Genomic DNA, 12,470 nt, shown 5'->3' with positions numbered 1-12,470 from the left:
TAAGATTGTTTGTGTTAGATCCTTCCTATATTGACTCCCTGGCATATGCCCTCCATTTGGTATACAGGAAGTTTGTTTTTCTAAAATTTGGGAAAAGTTCAGCATTCCTGACAGTGAAGTACTTTACACTGTTATTTCTAGTATGCACACTATTACTTGTTTTTCGAACACTTGCCCTTCAAGGTTTGTGGAGGCTTTCCTTGAGGAATAGGTCCATTGATCTACCAGATCTTCACCATCTCTCTCTCTAAGGAGAAGGGTTTTTCCTTCTTTTTTTAAAAAAGCCCTTGTTGCCTCAATCCTGAAAAAGGCTGGTTTTGATGACCTTGTTAATTACCATGCTATCTAAACATTCTATTTCTAGGAAAGGTTCTTGAGAAAGTAGTATATTATCAGCTGGAGAATCACGTGAGCATTCTCCAGTTGAAAATATACTACTTTCTCAAGAACCTTTCCTAGAAATGGAGTGTTTGAGATAGCATGATACTTGACAAGGTCATCAGATATTAGCAACTGAAGAATTACCTGAGCTTTCATGGTGTTATTGATCTATTTGATTCTAGTTTTAGGGCTTGGCATAGTACAGAGACTGCACTCATTAGGGGCTTAATGATCTCCTAGTTGTGAGAAATCAGCATTTCTATTCTGTCTTTCTCATTCTTGATTTCTTCTCAGTATATAATATGGTGGACTATGACATTCTTATGGACTGACTGGAAAGTTACTGTGGTCTGTCTGGTATGGTTCTTAACTGGTTTTCAACCTATATAAAAGGTCATACTCAGAAAGCAGTCCCTGGCTTTAACTCCTCATCTTCCTATCCTCTTAGTTGTGGGGTACCACAGGGTTTTATTATTGGTCCATTATTGTTCACCTTATTCTTATTGCTGCTGGAAGGCGTTATCCATTTGAGAGCTGTACAGTATCACTATTATGTTGATCACACCTAGCTTTAACTCTCTTTCCCTCATGAATCTATGCAAACTCTAATCTCTCTTTCAAATGATTTGGAGCTCCTCCATGACTGGATAGTCAGTAACAGGCTAACGCTCAATACCTGTACGACTGAGGCTTTGATGGATAAAATATATTATCATGGAAATAAACTTGCTTTTGTGTCTAAGGTGCATGATCTGAATGTGGCCTTTGATGACAGATTAACTATTAAGGACCACATTTCGGCTGTCATCAAGTCTTCCTATTTCTATCTCGGGAATATGAGCCATATCAAACACCGTCCTCCTGCCAATCTTCCAACTGCAGTCTATGTACCTGTTTCATTACTGTTGGACTTCTGCAATGCATTATATATTAGCCTTGCCTGAAACTGAGTTGTCTCATCTTCAGTGTTTCAAAACTCTGCTACCTGCCTTCTCATTGGGGCTCCTCATTACCAGCATTCTTCTCCAATCCTACATGAACTCCACTGATTTACCTTTCAGAGAATTTATTATTTTTAAGATCATGGTTTTAATTTATCTTGCCCTTCATAATTTGGGCCCTCCCTGTTTGAGTGATCCCCTTCCCTTTAAGTCCAAATTCACACACTATGTTCCAATTCCTGGGGATCGACTGAGGTTCTTTCTTATCACCTTCATACCTCTGGCCTTCACTCTTTCCGGGCCCTTTTTATGGAACCTTCTTCTCAGCTGGCTATGTAACTCACATACTCTTGCTGCTTTTAAGAATGTCCTCAAAATGCATCTTTTTAATCTTGCTTTTAGTTAATTTAATGTTTTGTTTTTCAGTTTACTTAATGTTTGTTACTTAACTTGCACTGTGCCTGGACTCCGGCACTTTAATAACCTTGAATGTGAATTTATTAGTGCATGTGCATGTACAACGTGTGTTATTTCTTTTTTTTTTTTTGTAATCTATGACTACATTGTGACAATGAAAACTGCAGCAATGTTGTATCTTACTGCAATGATATCAGGGATATTTATAGCCAATAACTATTCAGCTTATGAGATCTGTGTTTTAACGTTTGGGGTTATAGGTTGTGAGTGATTTCCTTGTGAGTATATTTAGCTAGAGATACATGGCTGAAGTGATAAGCAGCTACAGAGGCATATGACTATGAAAAATACAATGCAGGCATACAGCAACACACAGCATTATGCCTAAATTTTCAATAGACAAGTGCATGGCATCTGGGAAGTGATGTTTATTGTGCTTATGTTCACTACATGGTTAAATGGCTATAAAATATAGAAGTGTACAACAGCACAGAAGAAACCCTGCATGTTGCCATAGTCATATTTATGCTCCAATATCTGTTTAAGGTAATGTTCCCCAGACACTGCATAGGGGGTAACAGCCCACATACACCTCTGCCATATTAATAAAGCCATCATCTGTTGTACACTGCATTTTCCCTACCACTATGTCCACTGGTATCCTGCTGCTGATGCCTGCCATACTGCCTGCTGTGCCTAGGTGCCTCAGGAGCTATGGACATTATTTTATCCTATGTACTTCGTAGAAGCAACAAAATAAGCAATGACTAAGCACAGAAATCTTTCTGTATGAAGCATAAAATGCGTGACATTCCGTAACATGTTTATGTTTGTTCCACTTCATAGTATTTCTCTGTGAGTATTAATTTATGAGAAGTAGGCCTGAATCAGGAATTACAGACCTTCACTTTATATAGCTACACTTGTACTGTTATGGAAGTCGAGATATAATTATCATTACAAGCTAAAATAACATTTTGTAGTCTCTGTTCAGTATGTCATATCACCTACATAGAAAAAATACCACTTGGTAATCTTTTACAGATGAGCATAATGCCAGTTTTAATAGCTTTCCCTTTAGATGGAGAATTGACATTAAGTTGCTTCAATAATTTTTTGAAGATGATTGAGCATTATTTCAGAGCAGCCTTTTTCCTCTCTATCCAGATGGGAAGGAAAAACTTGCTTGCTTGCTTTCTTGGCTTTGTTAGTTGTAACCATGCCATTTTGAGTTTTCAGTCAAATAAATAAGACAGAATCCTTCATCTCTGTCATCTGACATTGCTGTGTAAATGACCTGCACTCATTTTTTTGAAAGAACATAACGAGGGGAACTTAGTACTAAGGAACATAGTTTATTTACCTTGCAGTTCTCTGCTCCATTTTATTTCACAGATCAAAGACTATCTATTCCTTTTGCTTCACTGATCAAAACCCTTTCATGGAGAACTGTTCAAATCTGCCAGATCATTTCCCACAATTCAACGTACATTTTGTTTTCCAAGACTAACACGTCTGGCCAGCAATGTCTATCTTAAAATATTTGACTGGAAATAATTTTACATTACGTGGACAGACCTCTTTGCATGAACTACTGGTTTAAAAGTTAAACCTGAAAATGACAGTGTAGGGGTGTTTCTGTTTTCTTATTTTCATATATCATATACCATTTGCAACAAGATACACATGGTGTATTTCTTTTATTTTAGTTACAGTGTTACTTTTTCTAGGCAATGCTTATATTATATGAATATACATTCTTGGGTGTGTGTGTGTGTGTGTGTGTGTGTGTGTGTGTGTGTGTGTGTGTGTGTGTGTGTGTGTGTGTGTGTGTGTGTGTTTGTGTGTGTCCATCAGCAAGGGCATGTATCCATGTTATGACATTATGAATAAATTACACTGAAGCAGCTTGATCCCATTATATAATAGGCTGACCTATAAAATCATTGGGTCACTTACAGATGAACAAAGTAACAAATACCTCAAAAATATCTGCAAGACTTGCTAGCACTGTAATATATTAAAAGATTAAGTTAAATCAAAGCAATCCTCTTTCCTCTACAAAGTGCTCAGATTTAAGTCTATGCTGCCTAGTCGCAGTCAATCCTTCAGTCAGGATAACACCCTAAATAATTACAAAAACACCAGTACTCCATTTTTTACTGCTCTTGGCCATTTGCTGGCAAGACATAAGGCAATAACAATAGTGCCTTACAATATTTTCCTAATCTGTTTATTTCATCTTCTTCTAAACATCCTTGTTATGGGCAGCATAAACAGCTCTTGTTTTAATTTTGCTGAGAAGGGCCTCTTATAAGACTGAATCCACTTTGTGACAAAATATTTAAGGCTTACGACATGTATTGCAAATTTATATGCTTAGAGAAAAGACTTCTTACCTGTGGGCACCAACACAACTCCAGAAAATGAGTCAAGACTTGAATGGTATACAAAAAAGAAAAGAAGAGGCAAGAACTGTAGGTGATAGTCTGATTTCTCTGAAAGCAAACTGAACAAGTTAGACTCGCTGAGCAACACTCCTGATAAAAGTACAGTTGTGTACACTTACCATAAATGTAGATGTCCGAGTGCATTCACTGTTGCAGTCATCACATTTGGGTTATCTGTCTGCAGGCAGCCCTCAGCCAGCCTAAGTACCAGAGTCTTCAGATTTCTGTGTCGGATGCTGTCGCTTCTTCCATGACGTTAGGTCGTCAGGGGTATAAAACATGCAGCCGATGTCATTACATCAGTTTTTCTTGCCCCAGATGTCAGGTGCCCACACCCTCAGCAAAAAGCAAATACACATGATATGAAATATGCCAAACAAGGAGGAAAGGTAAAAGTCAAGAGAATTCAGGGGGCTGGAGGGAGGGTAACCAGGACTGCAACAGTAAATACACTCGAACATCTACATTTATGGTAAGTGTACACAACTGTACTGTGTTCTTCATGTTTCACTGTTGCAGTCATCATATTTGGGTTGGTTCCCAAAGCTAAGGAAAGGTGGAGGTAGTTAAAGAACATTAGGGCTAGCACTCAGGCCCTGTAAGACTGCTGTGGCAAATCCAGCTCTGGATTTAGAAAAGATAGGCAGGTGGTAATGCTTGGTGAAAGTATGTAGAGAGCTCCAGGTAGCAGCTTCCAGGATGTCCCTGGTAGAGACTCCTCTGAGAAATGCTGTAGAGGTAGCCCTGGTGGAATGTGATCTTATCCCCTGTGGGGTAGGTTTCCCATGGTGCTTGAAGCAGAAATGGATGCAATGGGCTATCTATTTTGAAATGGTTTGCTTTGAAATGGGCTTCTCCTCTGCCCCTGCAGCAAAGCTAACTAGCAGCTGGTCAGATTTTTCTGATAGACTTAGTCCTCTCCAAATAGAATCTAAGCTATATGTGCACATCCAGAGAATGCAGTATCGTTCCCCCTTTATTTTGAGGATTAGGGAAAAAAGTAGGCAAATGAATGGACTAGTTTAGTGCCACACTAGATACCACCTTGGGCATAAAGGATGGATTAGTCCTGAGGGAAACCCTGTCCACATGGAAGATAATGAAGAGTTCCACTGCCATGAGGGCCTGCAGTTCAGACACTCTTCTTGCTGAAGTGATGGCCAGAAGTAAAGCTGTTTTCCAAGAAAGGAATTTCAACTCTGCTGTAGCAGCTGGTTCAAAGGAGGGCAGAGTGAGTTTTTCGAATACAAAGTTAAGGTCCCAGGCAGGAGTGGGAGCTCTCCTGGTGGGTCTTAAATTGTTGGCCCCTCTAAGGAATTGTTTTAACAGGGGATGAGAGAAGAGGGGTGGCTCAGTATTATAATGTGCTGAGATGGCAGAGGCATGAATCTTAACTGAAGAGAAAGATAGGCCCTTGTGGAGCATTTCTATTTAATAATCTAGAATATGAGGTAATCTTGGCACCGTTGTGCCCATCCCCTGAGCCTGGCTCCAGGAACAGTATCTTTTCCACTTTTCTGAATAGCATTTTCTAGTATTAGGCCTCCTTTCCTCAAGAATGACATTCAGCACCTGCTTACTGAGGGTTGCTAGAGGTGAGCTCAGGGAATTAGCCAGGCTGCAAGGTTCAGGGTTTGAAGCTGAGGGTGCAGAATCTGGCCTGCCTGCTGGGACAGCAGGGAAGGGGTCTGAGACAGGTGCCGTAGTTGTAGCACTGAGACTGTGCAAAAGGGGATACCAGCGCTGGCGTGGCCAGTCTGGTGCAATCAGTATTGTCCTTGGCTTGTCCTGTTTGATCTTTAGTAGAACCTTAGAGAGGAGAAGCAGAGGGGGAAAGGCATAAACTGAGAGGCTTTCCCAAGTAAAGGACAGGGCATCCACTTTCCAAGCTTGTGTGTGGTGAGATTCTGGTGCAGAATTTGTTCAATTGGTAGTTCTGAGGGGAGGCAAACAGATCTATCTCTGGTGTCCCCCATTTGTTCTTCAAGAGCTTGAATATTTTAGGTTCCAGTTTCCATTCGTGTGGGTCCATTAAATTTCTGCTTAAGTTGTCTGCCAGTGAATTTAGTGTGCCTGACAGGAATTGAGCTTGTAGGTTCACTTGGTAGCTCAAGGCTGTGTTCCACAGAGCCATGGTTAGTCTGCAGAGTGGGTAGGAATGGGTTCCCCCCTGCTTGTTTATGTACCACATAACTGTGGTATTGTCTGTCTTTACCAATAGTTGTCCTGGAATAATAAGGTATTTGAAGGCTGTCAGAGCATTCTGTACAGCTAGCATTTCTTTTTGATTGTTATGCAGGTGCATCTGTTTTGGATTCCATTTGCTCTGAATGCACTGCCCTGCCATGTGAGCTCCCCATGCATAGTCTGATGCATCTGTTGTTAGGGTTTGGGTGGCAGGGGGTAGAGTGAAAGGGAGTCCCTTGTTGTGGTAGCAGGCCTCTGTCCACCGAGGGAACTCTGCCCTTAGACAAGGAATGATAAGAATCATTGTTTCCAGGTCCTGAGAATGTTGACACCATAGACTTTTTAGATACCATTGAAGTTTCCTCATATGCAGTCTTGCATATGGAATTAACAGAATGCAAAAGCCCATGAACCCCAGGGCTTGCAGGATTTTCCTTACAGATAGCTGGGTTTTTGTGGCCAATAGTTTGAAGTAGGTTGTGAAATAAACTTGTTTCTATGGAGTGAGGAATGCTATCTGTGAAGTTGTGTTCAAGCTTGCTCCCAGGAATACAATCTGTTGGCAGGGTAATAGGTGTGATTTCTTCTCATTGATGGTGTACCTCAGTGAGGTTAGAAGTCTCTTTACAAATGCCAGGTGTTGTAATAGCAAGTCCTGACTCTCTGCCTGAATCAGGCAATCATCTAAGTATGGGTAAATCTGAATATTTCTCTGCCTGCAAAATGCAATGGCTGGAGCTAGGCACTTTGTGAATACCCTGGACACAGTAGATAAGCCAAAGGGAAGTGCAGAGAACTAATAGTGCATGGAGCCTGCCCTGAAACGTAGGTATTTTCTGCAGTATTCCCTTATCGGGATGTGCAGGTAAGCTTCTTTTAAGTCTAGGATTGACAGCCAGGCATCCTTGGCTAGCATAGGAAGAAGTTGTTGAAGAGTTAGCATTTTGAATTTTGGAACCACCAGAAAGGTGTTGAGAATAGACAGGTCCAGGATAGGTTGCCAGGAGTTTTCTTTTCTGTGAACCAGGAGCAGTCTTGAATAAAAACCTTGTCCCCTTTGTTCTGTTGGGACAGATTGAATAGCCCTGATACTGAGAAGAGAGAGCACTTGTTTTTGGGCCTCCGCTCACTGATTTTGGGGGAGGTCTGGCCATCCACTTGGGGTTGGGAGTGAGTGGAAGTGGAATCTGTATCCTAGGGAAACTGTTTAAAACTCATTTGTCGTGGGTAATGAGTTTCCAGTTTTTTGCATGTAGGATGAGCTTTCCTCCTAAGGGAGCAAGTAGTTGAGCAAGGCTTGGACGAGTTAAGGTTAAGTCATTGTGCCATTTTTCCACAGAGGGGTTGTTTTTCTACTCCCTGCTTTGGAAGTTGGAGCCCCCCACTGCTTAGATCTGTGCATTGCCTTAGACTGAAGTCTTGGTGGTTTGCTGCTCCTGGGTTTGGACTGAGAAGGCCTGGTAGGGACTGGATAGTATCACTTCTTTGAAGGCCAATACCTACTGAATCTAGGTGGCTGTACTTGTAAGAAATCTTTAACAGTTTGCATAGATTTAGCTTTATCCTCCATCCTTTTGAGGACTTCTTCTGCTTTGTTGCCAAAAAGGTGCTCTTGGTTTAAGGGTACATCCAGTAATTTAGCTTTAACATGAGCTGGCAAGTTTTGTTTCTTAAGCCAAGCATGCCTTCTAAGTACAGACCCAGTGACAGTAGCCTGGCAAGATGCTTCTAAAGCATCAAAACCACATTGCAATGTATGTTTACCAAGTTGGTCAGCAGAATGCATTAACTCTTGTAAATCTTTGTGTTCAGCATAGTCAGGAATCAACATAATTTTCTGTTTAAGTAGTCCCATAATATGCTGCTGATACGTTAGCATATGGAACTGGCAATTTAAAGCCTAATGGCCAAAGTAGCGGAAGTGTATACCTTCTTACCCCATCTGTCTAAAGCTCTAGAGTCCCTTTCAGAAGGGGTAGGATTTTTGGCAGTAGTAGCCTCAATGCCTTTTGGTCCTTGGGAAATAGTCTCTGGATCTGCAGTAGAATTCTTGAAGAAGAATTTGTGAGAGTCAGGTTGTCTGTAGTACCTGTCTGATTTCCTGGGAGCTGGAGGCAGAGTGTCTGGGATAAGGGTGGATTCCAAGAAAATATCATCTACAATCTCCAGAACAGGAGGGATAGCTAGAGGCCTGTGTTGAGGCAGGTTTAAAAATTCCCTAAGTCTCTTTTTGGACTGAGAACAGTCCTGGCTTCCCCAGTGGAAATGCTTCCTAAGGGTATGTAAGGTTTCACCAAGGAAAAATCTTCTGGAGGCTAAGCAGAGGGAATGGAATCCTCTGCATCAGTACCCTCATAAGTAGATAAGGGTAAATCTTGGTAGTCAGTAGGAACAGAGATATCAGACTCCTGATCAGAAGAGTCAGAGAGAAAATCAGTTCTAGGTCTCTTAGAGGGGGAAGGCTGGCTTCCCCTAGTTAATGTAATAAGGTCTTCAGCCATTCTAATCATTTGTTTTTGAGGCATATGGGCCTGAGAATGCACTTTGGTCATCAGTTTTTCTAGGCTTAGTGCGAGCTTTAGGTCTGAGGAATTCGTTATTCTTACTTGAAATGAAGTCATTGGTTTAATATGAAAATTGGTAGGCCCGAATACACCCTCAGAAGCCGGTGCCTGCACAGCGGCTCCGAACCTATCCAAGGTAGAGACATCCGCAGGTTCCATAGTTGAAGAAGCATCTCGCAGCATACTGGACTTTGAATGGGTCTCAGTAGAGGCCCACGAATCTGTAGTAGTGGGTATCAGGGGCTGGGAAAGCAGCTCACTGAGTACAGGCTGACTGGCGACTAGCTTAATGGAAGCATTGTCAGCAGTTTTGGACCTATGCAGTCTATCTCTGTCTTTATCCTTATGTTTTTTCAGAAGATCGGTAGTCAGATGCTTAACAAAGCCATTTTGGAGGACGAAGATCAAGAATGAAAGAATTTAGCTACAAAAATGACATGGGCATTGAACAAGGCACAAAACCAACAGCGAGGGACGTTGTGGTCTGGGCCTAAACAGGTGACACAATAAGAATGAAAATCTCTATGAGGTATTTGCTTTCCACATGAAAGACAATTGTTAATTTTTTCTGACGTCGGTTAGAGCAAGATAAAAAGATCCCCAACAGGGTACTTATCTTTTTGAAGACTTCATGTCTGAAACTCGAAAATGAAAATTTCAGGAGTCGGCCAACCGGCACTTGCAAACTGCTTCTGCTTCGAGCACTGCACAGCAAGAAAGATTGATGTAATGGCATCAGCTGCATATTTTATACCCCTGACAACCTGATGTCATGGAATCATGGAAAAAGCAGCAGCATCCGACACAGAAATCTGAAGACTCTGGTATTCAGGCCGACTGAGGGCTACCTGCAGGCAGATAACTCAAATGTGATGACTGCAACAGTGAAACACGAAGAGAATCTGATGGTAAAATTAAAGGGGGAAAAGAGCTTTTTCTGAAGGCAGTAGGCCCTCCCTGACAACAATACTGGCAACAGAGTCTCCTACGCTTTCTTATGTATATATACTAACTGCATGGTTGTTCAGCCAAAGAGAAAAAGGAAACACTCAGAATGGTAAAAACGTCTTATATAACTGTAGTCTTGCAGTGCACAGAATAATGCAAAACCATTCCAAGACTTACATATGTTCATAGGTGATTATTAGGCTAATGACCCTGAAGGGGTAAGTCTAGCCATGGTTCTAAAATGTATTTGACAAGTGTTGATACCCTAGGGCTATTTTAAGGGGTATGCATATGCTTGGGCATGAGTGTTCAACATTTACAGCCTGTCTCTGTCTAATAGAGACATAGATGCCAGAGCATGGGTAAATTTCCAGTTCCACATCCACTGGTCCAAGTTATGCTTGAATTTGGTTGGGGAAGAACTCTGCTTCACATGGAAGGCAAGCCTTTTCCAGACAAGGTGAATTGTGAGACACATATGCATCCCTCCACCATGTCCTAGTTATGTTGTAGATGAGGTTTACATCCCTAAATTTGGTAATTGTGATGCTGTTTGTTTTGTGTATGTGGAAGACATCCATCAGAGTAGGATAAGAGGCTACTTTGTAGGCCAGGCTTAGGGTTTTGAGGCAGTCTGCATAGTAAAGGTTGTTTACACAGTGTATTCTTTTTATGAGGATCTTCTGCGAAAACTATAGTTGTTTGGTCAGGTATATAACTAAGGGGACATTGTACTCAATGACTGGTCTGATGATATTTGAGAAACTGGGATCAGGGAAATAGACTTCAAGAAGTTAAAATTAAAAAAAAAACATAGGACTCTCTAGCTCATATGATGCAAGCTTTAAATGAGAAAATATTGAAGTATTAGAATTGTAAAAAGCAGAGCAATATTAAGACCTGTGGTGTTTTTTAATCACGCTATATAACACAAAAGTGATGTATAAGCTAAGCACTATGGTTGTCCATGAAACACATTTATGTCCCTGACTTTGCCTTATATTTTTGGCCTTATCACTCATAATTTTTCTTTTATTTTCTGTAAATCACTGAAGTGAACAGTCAGTCAATAGTGTCACATATTAGAATTTCATGCTTGTTATCCTCCAGAAAATACACTTTGATGCAAAACCTGCAATTCTATTAACATTCTAAGTGACTTAGAGTAATATATTAAAAATGTACCTGATTTGGGGCCTTTGGCCCTTATTATTTTTGGTTTTGTACTTGATTTTTGAACACCAAAGTTAAGAGCTATGGCCCAGGTATCAAATATCAAGACAGTCTAAAATACTCCCTATTTCAACCAGAAAGCACACCAGAACAAAAATCATGAACAAAATCACTACTTTCTTATAACTGAAACCAGAGACTATGAACAGTTCAGACATCTTTTCAGACAATACCTAACTGAATGATATAGGTGCACATGTCACAATGCAGGCCATGTCACCCGACTCCTGTGGTTGTGCTATTGCAGTCATCACAGAAACTTTGACTGCTTAATATCCCACCTTCTTCAACTTATAAATGCATACCCACTGCTTCCCCATTTGCCTTATTCATTTCCTACAATACATCTAATATCTAACGAGGAACCTTGTTCTGCAAGTAATACACACAACAGATGCTAAAAATCTTAACGCTTTATTAGATCCACAAGTAGAGCGTTTTCGCCACGGAACACCGTGGCTTCATCAGAGAATAAAAACAATCAAGTGGATTATACAATTTATATTAAACTAAAGCAGGAAATGACATCAACATACATCCTGTAGTGCCGCAGCAAAGTTTTTATATAAAAAACATAAAATTATGCCCCATACACATACAATGTGATACGGAACATAAACTCTTCATCCTTTAAAAAGATTGTGCATAATTTCAAATAAGCAGGCTCAACCAATATGTATAGAAACACATAGAAAACAGTTTGTTCTATGGCATACAACTAAAGATAAATAGTGAATGGTAAATAGGTGTGGATAGTGGAGGCAGCCTACAATATATCCACACAAACAAACAACATGCACCACCTAAATTTAAAAAAAGGGGGAGAAAAGGGGGGTATATACACATATATGTTTTGTCCCTAAACTATATATATTATTTTAATGTTTGTAATCATGTTCTAATGTAAGTGCCTACCTTGACAAACTACCTAAGGGAATGGCTAAACACTAAAAGTGTACAAAATTTTCTCCCAATGTGAACAAGCCTAAGATTATCTAAGGTAGCTTCTCAATTTTAGAACTGGGGCGATGTTACAGTTACTATTAAGGCCAGGATGGTTGAATGCATCCAAGCGCAGTTGCCACTCCAACTCCCTATTCTCCAAAATCAAGGAGAAAGGTCCTCCCCTTAGTCTTACAGGTACGTGGTCTATGGCCATGAACATAAAGCTGTGGCCTGGGTTCAAAACTATATGCTTAGCTAAGGCATTGTCCTCTCTGTTATTCCTAATCGCATATAGATGCTCGTACATTCTGTCCCGCAACCGTCTGTCAGTTTTCCCAATATAGAACCCCCGACAACAGTTGCACATAGCAATATAGACAATAGATCTACTCTCACAATTTAGG

The sequence above is a fragment of the Protopterus annectens genome, chromosome 3.part1, assembly GCF_019279795.1.
Source record: "Protopterus annectens isolate FY-2018-M chromosome 3.part1, PAN1.0, whole genome shotgun sequence".
NCBI classification, from domain to species: Eukaryota; Metazoa; Chordata; order Ceratodontiformes; family Protopteridae; genus Protopterus; species Protopterus annectens.
This window is presented reverse-complemented; position numbering follows the sequence as displayed.